At 39.5% G+C, this 12,372-nt stretch overlaps 1 pseudogene; it reads left to right on the top strand.

Moving 5' to 3' along the window:
• Positions 1-10,065: 10,065 nt before the first annotated feature.
• Positions 10,066-11,973, top strand: LOC145643306 (protein NLRC3-like; annotated as a pseudogene).
• Positions 11,974-12,372: the final 399 nt, after the last annotated feature.

Genomic DNA, 12,372 nt, shown 5'->3' with positions numbered 1-12,372 from the left:
GGCGCGAAGAAGAGTTATTTACAGTCGGTTACAGCTGAGATGTTAGGCTGAATACAAGCCCTGACTGTATCCTTCCAGACCTTGATTCTCAGTATAGATATGAGGAATACTGCTAAAGGCATTATCACACAGGTAATCTGGTCCATATGAAAACAGAGATGCTTTGAAAGAAAAAATGAAACCCAGTGCTCATACGAATGAAAACAGTGGAGCAATTTAACATTGGCAACAGCTATAGTGATTTTTCTTTGCATCTGGATTACAGACAGAAGCTGCGATAGCTGCTGACAATACAGTCAGGAGTGGTGGCATAGAAACATGCATTATTGCAGTGAATTGCATTACTCATTACTCCTTGCAATTGAACCTTCACATTAAATTTGTGCATTCAGTTCAACATATATAGTACACACACACACACACACACACACACACACACACACACACACACACACACACACAACTGCAATCAGTTTCCTGCAAACTTCAGTTCAAAAGAAGCATTTTTATTTATGTAGTAAGGAAATGGCTCAGGTCTTAAGGTCTGCACATGACCTTTAACCTTTAGCTGTGATCTGCTAGTGACAGGAAACAGCAGAGGTTTTGACCCTGAGGTATGTCTGTCTGCACTCTGTGTGTATATGGTGTATGGTTGTGTGTGTGTGTGTTGAATTGCATTGTTGCATGTGTGTGTGGTCCGGGGCCCTGCATTTTACCAGAAGCATCATTTTGAAAAGAGTTTGTTATGTATAATTAACCCTGGCTCTTGGTACTGACTACCTGCAGATATATTCATGATGCTGTGATCTGGATCTTCTGGAGGTATTTACTATCCCCATTTAAATGTCCCCGCTGAAGTCATTTCCTCGCTTTTCTCAAATCTGTGGAAGGAGATAGTGTTCGTCATTTACACTTATGAATCTCATGCTACTATAAGAAATGACCAGAAGGATCCCTTTTTAAATACTGAACACAGAGTCAAACACTCTGTGTGTGTTTGTGTGTGTGTGTGTGTGTGTGTGTGTGTGTGCCTGTGTGTATGTGTGTGTGTGTGTGTGTGCGTGCCCGCACGCTTTTGCACATGCACATACGTGTTGTGTTGAACCTACCCCAAACTGGGGGTTGTTTTAATTAGCCATGCAGAGTATTGCATGTTTAATTAATGAGAAGTGTTTGGTCTCAGCTGTGGGAGGAAGGGCCGATTAAGCTCGAAAGAGAAAAAGGAGGAAGATGGGGAATAGGAAGAGTGAAGGGACAGAAGTTCATGTCTTCAAGCAAACTCAAGTATATTATATGAGCACAGTGCAACACGCCAGTGAAGCTGACATGTTTTACAGCACAGAGCAGTGGCTCTATTTGATAAACATCACCAGACATTTCAGTACCTCTGTATAGATATGCCAGTATCTTATACATTATATCTGTTTTTTAATATTAGTACATATAAATATTTACACACTAGCATTCGAGTATGAACGGTTTGGTTTTCAGATGTCGGTGTTTGGGGCGGATTCGGGGCCAGTTCCTTAGCGTCTGTACCGCTGTACCACTGGAATCTTCTTGTGTCCTTTCCCAAATCCCTCTCTCGGAATCGAGCTGGAATTTTGTCATGTAAAGTGCACACTTTTCCAGTTAGATTTCAATGTTCTGTGAACCTACACAGGGAAATGACGCATTAACGCTGCTCCTTCTCCATTGCACACCAACCTCAACGTGTTTCCCTCCTTTCCTGCCGTTCGCCTGCTCACCACACTGTCTCTAGTTGTCTTTCCTTTTAAAATATCCGTTCCCCCTTCTTTGTGACCTTTGCAAGAATGCATGCTTCTGTCTATTGGTTTTCTTTGGATTTATTCATTTATCTTGTTCTAACTGTAGGGCATGAAATATCAGAGTACTTCCATGGGCTATTAAAAACACCCCCTCGCCCACCCCCCTGCACCTCATCTTAAGTATGTTTTTAATAAAGTTCAAAGAGGACTTGTTATTGAGCATGACACACTTCATACTGTGTGTGTGTTTGTGTGTGTGTGTGTGTGTGTGTGTGTGTGTGTGTGCTGGCCATTAAACAGACGCTTTCACTCAAACGAGTGCGCTTTTTTAAACATGTAAGACTTCACCTGATTCATCAAATTCCACAGCACACTCAGGAAACACACATCATCACATTTACTTCACAACACATCAAAACAAAGCCGCGAGCTCAACTGTGTCTATGTGAGTGAGTGTATGTTGAACAGAGAAACAGATATATATATAGCAGCAAATTTGTATTTTTTCTTGGTAAATATGCGCTGGAAATGTATTACATGCATTCATTTATGTTGCATGCTGGTTGTGTTTGATTTTGTAAAGGACTTTATACAATGGAATTTGTTACACCAGACACGTAAAGTCTAATCTAGTAAGTCCACTTACTAAAAAAAATATGGACAAAACCCAAAATTAAATTTAATGGTCTAACAACAAATCATTGGTCTGAAAATTAAAAAAGAACTCAGAAACAACAACAAAAAAAGGCACTTCTGAGATCTATGCCACCATTTGCTCGCCACTGCTCATTGCTGCAGTGAACTGTTTGTGGGAATAGCTGGACACGGAAATTCACTTGCACAGTCTTCTGGCACGCAAAGATAAAATCAGGAAAACCAAATGCTTTGATACAAAAACATGCCTGGGTGTTCAAACATTTCTAATGATTTACTGCTTAGACCATTAAAAGCTCAATGTTATGCAGTTTTGGGTTTGGAACATTTATTTATTCATTTAGCTCAGAAGTGAAACCTAAAAGTGTACATGTGTGAGTGTTTTTGTTAATTATTGTGATAAAAACTTCTTTTTCTCTTCATGAATAGACCTACCTGTGACCACCTGGACAGACTCCTACCACCCTATGACCCTTAAGGTCATGAGGGAAGAGGTCCTTTAAAAAGGTCATCTATATTTTCAAAGGATATATTCTGAAAGAGATTGCCTGAAGGCTTGACAAAAAGTGCTCCGCCAATTCCTGCACGCATGCACGCACACACGCCTGCACGCACACACACACAGAGAGAGAGAGAGCTGATGTTTTTTTCAGTTCAGGAAACTTCTAGAGATGTATTGGGTTTTCGCCCAAGGTTAAAGGTCAGAAGGCTATATGATGATTTGCATTTCTGTCATCAGTTTTAGATATGAGAGAAAGTGAGAGAGAGAGAGTGAACAGTCTAAGAGATAGCCTCCTGAAATAAGATAGGACAAAGACACTGTGTGTGTGTGTGTGTGTGTGTGTGTGTGTGTGTGTGTGTGTGTGTGTGGGTGGGTGTGTGTGTATGTGTGGGTGGGTGTGTGTGTGTGGGTGTGTGTGTGTGTGGGTGTGTGTGTGTGTGGGTGTGTATGTGTGTGTGTGGGGTGTGTGTGTGTGTGTGTGTGTGTGGGTGTGTGTGTGAGTGTGTGTGTGTGTGTGGGGGTGTGTGTGTGTTTGTGTGTGTGTGTGTGTGTGTTTGTGTGTGTGTGTGTGTGGGGGTGTGTGTGTGCGTGTGTTTGTGTGTGTGTGTGGGTGTGTGTGTGTGTGTGTGTGTGTGGGTGTGTGGGTGTGTGTTTGTGTGTGGGGGTGTGTGGGTGTGTGGGTGGGTGTGTGTGTGTGTGTGTGGGGGTGTGTGTGTGTGTGGGGGGGGTGTGTGTCACAGTAGTATGTTGGCTTGTCCCTCTCCTTTCTAATCAACACATTCTGCATGTGACTATAGAGCCAGTGGGTTGTCCTGGCAACAACTGTGCTGACCACTCAAGCATGTGTGTGGGTATATGTGAGTGAGTGTGTGTGTGTGTGTGTTTGTGTATGTGTGTGTGTGTGTGTGCATGCGTGTGTGTGTGTGTGTGTGTGTGTGTGTGTGAGAGAGAGAGAGAGAGAGAGAGAGAGAGAGAGAGAGAGAGAGAGAGAGAGAAAATCTTTGTGTAAAATTCAAAAAATCAGTTTTTCTCACTTTTTTTGCCAGGTACATTGAGAGTGGGCAATCACCATGACAACAGGTTGTGATGTCACACCAATGACTGGGAAAACAGTATGAAATTGTCACCATGAGGCCAATATTTTCACACACACATGCACCCCCACATATACACACAAGGTAAAATGAACACTGTTCCTAGGGGACAGGGAATGCTTGTTTGCTGCATATACTGTTAAGCTGGATCTTCTCTCCTGCAAGCAATGTAGAACTGTGCGTGCGTGCATTCCTGTGCATTCTGCTGCTAGCACTCATGTCGAAGATGAGTTTTACCACCAAACACAAGCATGCAAAGCCTTTGGACATGTACTTAAGGTTTTGACCAAGGTCTGGAGACCTGCAGTGGAGATCCAAGCACCCTGCGCTGCAAAAGCCACACAAAAGCAAAGCATGTTTCAGAGCTCAGGGGAGACTTCTGGACTTAATCACCAGCATGAGAGTACAAGAGAAGAGAGGGACTAAATTACATCTGTTTTCCAAACACATGCAAAGCGAAACTAACTGGCTAAAGATGGCCCATGCGCACACACACCCACACAAACACACACACAAAAGGCCAGCATCACTAGAGCCAGTGTTCATGAGGATTAGTTAATGCTATGTCTACACATAACCTCATCTCACTTACCAAAAATACATTTTTAGGATTCAAAGGGAAATCTGAAATAATTTTAAGAACAGGGAAAGTTAAAAATCCCCAAAACAATAGAATTAAAATATTTTTCCCATCATTTTGGACACTTTTTGTTAAACAAAGTCACACATACAGACACACACACACACACACACACACACAGAGAGAGAGAGAGAGAGAGAGAGAGAGAGAGAGAGAGAGAGAGAGAGAGAGATTTAGCTGTTTTCTTTATTTGCAATGAAAGCACCTGCCAACCTCCTAAGGTATTCATGGATTATATTGAAAATCACCCCCCTCAAGTCTCATTTTCAGAACACGGCAAAATAAAACCCCGTCGGCCCGTTGCTTTCTCCCTGTCACGGCCCATTCCAGCATGCCTGGCTGCTCGGTCAAAGCATGCTGGTCGGCTCTAACAGGATTACGCTTCCGCGGGTGGGGGGGGAGGACCACGGGGCACCGTAATGACGCGAGGAACGTGATGCGATTCAGTCTGTCGCGTCACGGTGCGCTCGGTAAACGGCTTCATTCCATTTTCAGAACAGGATTAGAATTCAGGTGAGAGGTGAGCCTGACATACCAGAGCTTCAAACCCTGTGAATTTAAGATTAAAATGTTAATTAATGTTGATATTTGTATTTGTGTCCAATTCGGTTAAAATGTCATAGCTTGTGTTTGGATTTGTCTGTCCAATGTTAATAGCTATTTTTTTAAATCATGATTTGTACCATATTAACTTTAATTAAATTAGGATTAGGATTAGCTCACATTAACATCTTCTCAGCTTCTCAATAACTGGCCTAGGTGTATACCTTTCTCTGAAAAATATTTATCCCTCAGGCCAATTTTAGATGCAAAACCATCTTTCTCTTCTGATGGAGTAAGCCATCTCCATACCTTTCAGTTTGCAATTGGACTACACAAGACCAAAACCTGAAAAGGCAACTGTTAAACCTGGCCATCGCGGTTCTGGATAATGGAGCCACTGGGTTAGAAACTCAGAGGCTGGCATTTAACCAGGAAACGATTTACAGTGACAGGGGTGTCAACTCCACCATCACGTATTAGTGTTGTAGTGTTTGCTCTCCTCTTCGCATAACAGTAAACATTTTTATTTATTCATTTATTTATGCAACCTCATGCGAACTAAATTTACATACTGATGTAGATCATTTCTTTACAGGAAGCTCATCTCCATATTTATGGCTGAAAAATGAAGAGAGTTACGACATCCTCAAGATGATCTCATCGTACCCTCAACACAGTGATTACCAGCAGCATCAGAAATACAGTCAGGCTAATGCACTATCTGGTATTAAGCTTGAGAAGAGTTATTTTATGCATCACACATGTCACTCTGATTGGTAGAGCACAAGTGAAAGGCTAATTCCAAACGCAAAAGAGAAGGTTGCATAAATTTGGGTGGTGACATCTTGGTGTAAAAGCTATTGGTGTGTATATATATATATATATATACACTTTATATATATATATATATATATATATATATATATATATATATAGGTTTGGGACAATGTTTATTTAAAGCTGTTTAAAGTCACAGAAATATACACTTTCCTGTATGAATTTTTTTATTTTTTTATTTTCTGTGTCTTATAGAAGCAGGAACTGAAAACACTGAGAGAATGGATTCTTTGTGTTCGACGGGTCTTCCACAATAATGTGTGGAGATGACATATTCTCTCAGGATTGGGTTGGGGGGGGATTCTATTGTGGCAGAAGGGCGGATACCTAAAATGAGGTGTTGGAGGATACACTGATGAGGTGGTGGCTTCGTTCTCCACCTCTTCTCACACCCCCTAAATCATTTGCAGAGTGGGGAAAAGAGAGGGGAAAAAAGCGAATGAAAGATGGATAGAGGGAAGTGGACCGTCGTAACACATTTCTGTTGGTTGTTTACAATCTTCAAACATACTGCTCTAATTTATTCTCAGGTGCGCATTAGCACATGCCTGCGGAAACGCGGCTTTTTCCATCCCTGTCCTTCGTTCCTACTCCTTTCATTTTTTGTTCTTCTCCTCTCTGGGAGAGTGTGTCGTTAGCAAGAAATATGTGAGAAACACACACTTTAAGTGTTCATTACCGCTATTTGTGTGTGTAGTTTTCTTGTTTGTTTTTTGAAAGTAGTTAGGATGAGTTTAAAAATATTTCACAGGGCCATAATAACATGCAATCCCAATTTTATGTCTGGTGTCTTCCTGCTTCCTGTGTCGGTTCCACTCACACCCCAAGCATATAATTTATTTAGTTGCCTAAAACATTATTATAGCCCTGAAACCAAACACTACATCCCTTTGTTGCATACAGTCAAGTGGACTACATTCAATATGCAGCAATTTGTTAATTAAAAGACATAAACATTCAAAGAATAAGCAAAATGTTGGGTCTTCCTGTGCATATTTAAGCACAAGTCCAAAGGTTGGTGCAGACAAAAACACAATTGCATATTGCCAAGTAGCCTGTGCTCGAACTCTCAAAACAAGACTGAACTGTTCAAGCACTGTGATGATGCATGGAGTGATAAGCTATTTTTATTAACTCTATCACATTACTCTGACTCTACCTCTACCCCTAGCTATTTTGAAAACTTTGGCCAATAAAAACAAATAACTCAATACGGGAAAAACGCATCCAGTTTTGGTACTTTATTTAGCTTCATTAAGCTGTAGCCAAAAATATATAAGTAACATTGCTCCTGATTGGTTTAGCACAAATGAGAACTCCCCTTTCCTCTCTGACATAGACATGACATCAGAATGCCTTTTTTGCTGTTTCTTGGCAATCTCAGCAGGAAGAGAATATGCCACTGGCAGACAGTTTGGCTTGTGTTTTATATGCACCAGGAGTGCAAGGGAGTCCCTGGATATATGGTGAGAGTTGCTGCACACAGTGAAAAAGTCACAGGGTGGTTGGGCTGTGTGCAGCAGGTCAAACGGTTAAGAGTAACACTGATATTTAAGGTGCTTAAGGCTTGTAAAAGGAGCTTGAGCAGTATATTCAATGAATGATGCAAGATTTTATGGATCCATGGAGTGGAGTGTTGCATTAGTATATTAAACCAATTTTATTTCAAGGGTTACACGTGTACACGTTATGTTCAACAGTTTAGTGTTGTGTAGAATGTGTAGACTTCTGGTACAAACGTGCTTTGCGATGAACATGCTTCCTGGGATGGTTAAACAGGTTTGTGTACATTTTTGCTGTTACCTGTACCAGTCAGTGTTTGACATGAAGCTTTACTTCTAACTTGCTTGGTCTCTGATGGAAAATGTTAAACAAATAGATTAATTCTAGTGGGTTGAAAGGAAAGGAGCAATAGCACTACAATAAGTGACCTTGACCAACAGGACCATGGCTCTGTCAGTCTAGCCAAAAGGTGAGAAAAGCTTAATTTTCTTACCATTAGAAGAATATTATCTTCAGGGTTTATTGTCTATATGATTTTAAGATTGATCTGTTGCCATAATCTGCACATAATCTGAAGTTCTGGTTGCCTTTTCAATTCAGTGCAACAAATCAGGTCAGCCTCACCAGTGCCAAGCCATTTATCTTTTAAAAGTGACAAGTCAATGCAAAACCCTTTGACCAAAGGTAAATTGGTGAGTGTTAATTAACTCTTATTTTATGGTATTCTGCCGTAAATATTGAGGTACAGACATATTATATCAAGACACACTGAATATACTGTATTATGACAGAGCACTGATCATTTAAGATTAATTAATGGCAGTGGAGTAAATTAGGATTCTTTTCCTCTGAAGAGATTACAGCTTTGCCTCAGAACTAGGAAGAAGTTAGGTGAAGTCTGTAGTCAGACTTTATGAACTAGTCTCAACAGATATGTAGTTTTAACTCATATTATATGAACAGGATTGACGTGTTAGCTCATTTTACAGTAATTCATAAGTATTTTAATCAGTCATTATTAACCACTGTGTGCTAATGTCATTCCAGTCAAAAGTTACATTTACATTTACATTTTCGCCAATTAGCAGACACTTATCAACAGCGACTTACAAAAGTACTAGCCAGTACAATAAGTCAGAGTTAGAATTAAGAGTTAAAAAAAGACTTTAAAAAGTGTACTAGCCACAAAATGCTCACCAAATGCTTGTCCAGTTAAAAAATTATTGCATTACATCAATTTCCATACACTATGTCCAATTATATGAAAAACTTCTCAAAACTTCAAAATGATATATTTTAAATGATTAACAATTTCATTTTAAAATAGTATGCGTAATCTTTGTAGTCTTGCTTTTAGATAAAGTAATTTAGCCCAAAGAAACTTATTTGGTAATAAATTCAGTATTATTTAGGGTGAACTAAGTTTTTTTATGAAGAATTTAATCATTAAAGATGCAGATTTTTCATATGACAGCTTTGCATTACAACTAGGTAGAAGTGTCAGTGGCTGGTTTCTGGTTACATGTGATGCTTATAAACAGTAATCTGTAAGTAAGGACAGTAATCTGTACGTATTTTAATCAGTATGAACCACTGTGTGATTCAGCCCAAAAGGCTACAGATTGTTTTGCTGTAGGTTTCTACAGATAAATATTTTCTCCTCGCTAAACTGCTTATGATACTGATGATAGCAACCTAACTAGTTAGCTAAACAGTCAGATTGACCAGCCACCATTATAGCTAAAGTTTAACTTAGTACATGGTGAATATAACAGTTATTATTTTCATATATATCTGCATTTGAGAAGTTGATGCTCACCCATTTTACTGATGAGATGTTGTCCTCAGAGGACATTTCTCTCACTGAGTTCTGATGGAGTTCTCCTTGAATATTTCTTCAACATTTAAACATCAGATAAATTCACTTGGGGAAATGGAACACAAATGTTACAAAATGTTTTTCTGCAACTTTCATTCAATTACATATTTCCACCGGAGAGGTCACCGATTCCCAAGCTTACATATAGTGCAGCTTTAAAGGAAATTAACAAATTTAAGTAAAAGCACAAGAGAATAAAAAATGTTCTCACTCTTGAGTTCAATCTCAGTTATAAAAAAGTTAAGTGATTTGATCTCAGTGCCTATCTGGCTTAACCATGATCCGGTTGTTTTTGACATTGAACCTTTAAAATGTAACATTGTGTGGTTGTTGACCAGTATTGTGTTGTTCCCTTGTCCATTGCCAGTGTATTTCTGTCAGTGTATATTTCTACCTTATATCTATCAGTAACTCTCATGTTTAATTATTTTTATATGTTTATAGTTGCTCAGAAAGCCATATGCTGTCTTATGGACCAAATAAGCCCAATGATATATTTCTAGATGGTGATGCAAACTTTTGAGAAGCACAGTGTAATGAATGCACACACGTAGAAGAAGAGTTGCAGAGGTTTTATTTTAACAACCAAATTAATACATGCAGTCAGACAGGTAAGCGTGGTCGGGTTGGACCGGGGTCGATGCATGGGGTAACGTTCAGGAGGTGTCCAAGGGTCAGGCAGGAGATGAGGTCTAGTAAGGAGGCAGGATGAGGAAATGCTCGGTACGCCACATAGGAGCAATACTTCGCGACTGGTATATGGGGAGGAGAAGCTTATTAAAGGGTAGGTATTGAGGGGAATAGGAATCAGGTGTGTGCTAGAATTCCGGTAAGTCAGATCGGGGGTGTGCGAGTGGGTGTGGCTGTGCGATGCTGAGGATTATTCCTGGGATTTGTAACACACAGTAAGGAATGCTGTAACTACGATAAGAATATCAGACACAAACTTTATTTTGACTTTGTTCTAAATTGACTATGTAAACATTTAAAAATGTTCTGTTATATTTCAGATATACATCAGGCAATGCAAAGGCATGCAATGAAAAACTGAAATTAATTCTAATTAATCAGCATCTGCTGGAGGGAACAGCAAAAAAAGGAAACTTAGTACCCCTCAATGAGGTATATACCAAACTCTACATCACTGAAGATGTAAATCAGGCACTCAGTCATCAGCATGAGGTGGATCAAATTCAGGCAGCACTTAAGGAATTAACAGGGGACACATCAATTAACTGCTATGATATTTTTAAGCCCCTACCTCGACAAGACAAACCCATCAGAGTTGCACTAACAAACGGTGTGGCTGGCATTGGAAAGACTCTCTGTGCAGAAGTTCATTCTGGACTGGGCTGAAGGCAAAGCAAGTCAGGATGTCCACTTCAGATTTCCTCTTCCTTTCAGGGAGCTGAATTTGCTGAGGGACAAAAAATACAGTTTACAAATTCTTCTTCAGCATTTGTTCATTAAAGAAATTGATGCAATTTTGGAACATATGAAAAACCATTCTCATATGTTAATTTTTGATGGTCTAGATCAAATGTCTAGATCAGATGTCGGCTTAATTGAGATTTTCAAAGTAATCAGACTTTATGTGATTCAGCAAAGCCCACCTCAGTAGATGTCCTGTTGACAAACCTCATCAAGGGGAATCTGCTTTCCTCTGCACACATCTGGATCACCTCTCGACCAGCATCAGCTAACCACATCCCAATTGAAAATGTTGATCATGTAACAGATGTTCAAGGATTAAGCTACAGAAGGAAGAGTACTTCAGGAAGAGAATCAGTGATCAAAGTCTGGCCAACAAAATCATCACCCACCTGAAGACATTAAGGAACCTCTACGTTATGTGCTATATCCCAGTATTCTTTTAGATTGCAGCCACTGTTCTAGAGAGAATGATGGTTGACTTTGGGTTGGAGAAGATCCTGAAGAGTTTAACTCAGATTTACACGTACTTCCTTGTCACACAGATCAACACATCAAAAACAAAATACTCTGGAAACAAAGACACAAATAAGGAATTGATTTTCAAACTTGGGAAGCTGGCCTTTGAGCAGCTTGAAAGAGGCAATCTAATCTTCTATGTGGAAGACATTAGAGAGTGTGGCATTGATGTCAGAGAGGCATCATTGTACTCTGGACTGTGCACACAAATCTTCAGAGAGGATTTTGGGCTTTTCCATGGGAAAGTCTACAGCATTGTGCACCTGAGCATTCAGGAACATCTTGCAGCTATCTATGTGTTCTTGTGCTTTGACAAACAGCAACAAAATGTGCTCAACCCTCTGCAGTCAAGTCCTGTGTCATTGTCAGGTTTGCACAAAAGTGCAATTGATAAAGCCTATGACAGTGAGACTGGTCATCTGGATCTCTTTCTTCATTTTTTGGTGGGTTTCTCATTGGAGTCTAATCAGATCCTTCCACAAGACCTATTGGTACAAAGAAGCAGCAGTCTCAGTGAAATACAAGAAACCATTAGGTATCTGAAAGAGAAAAGCAGAGATGATATGTGTGGTCAAATGTCTGTCAATTTCTTTCATGTTTGATTAAAAAATGAACTTTTAAAATTATATAAAATGCTCAAAAGATTTAGGTTATATTCACTGATGAATTCCTTGGGTGCCCAGGCAATGTGATTCAGGATCATTGCCTACATGTTTACTGTTGCCAAATTTTTGTTGACATTTTCTTGTAAATGTTTTTGCATAAACAAATCAAAAACAGGCCTCCCTTCAATCACACATCCTCTGTCCAAAGATATGCATGCTTTATGCATGTTGAAATTTTTAATGGCTGATTACAAAGGACCAAATAGTCACATTCCACACATTTCTTTCTCGTAGCAATTATCTTAGGGATATTTACCATGATGTGAAGCCACAGTGTTTTTAAAATAAATCATTACTACTTTAAAGGAGAAATATGACAATAAAGCTATTTTAAAA

This window comes from Electrophorus electricus, chromosome 17, assembly GCF_041902795.1.
Source record: "Electrophorus electricus isolate QZ-2024a chromosome 17, ASM4190279v1, whole genome shotgun sequence".
NCBI lineage: Eukaryota > Metazoa > Chordata > Actinopteri > Gymnotiformes > Gymnotidae > Electrophorus > Electrophorus electricus.
Note: the sequence above shows the minus strand (reverse complement) of the source record. Positions and strands in the feature narration are given on the sequence as shown.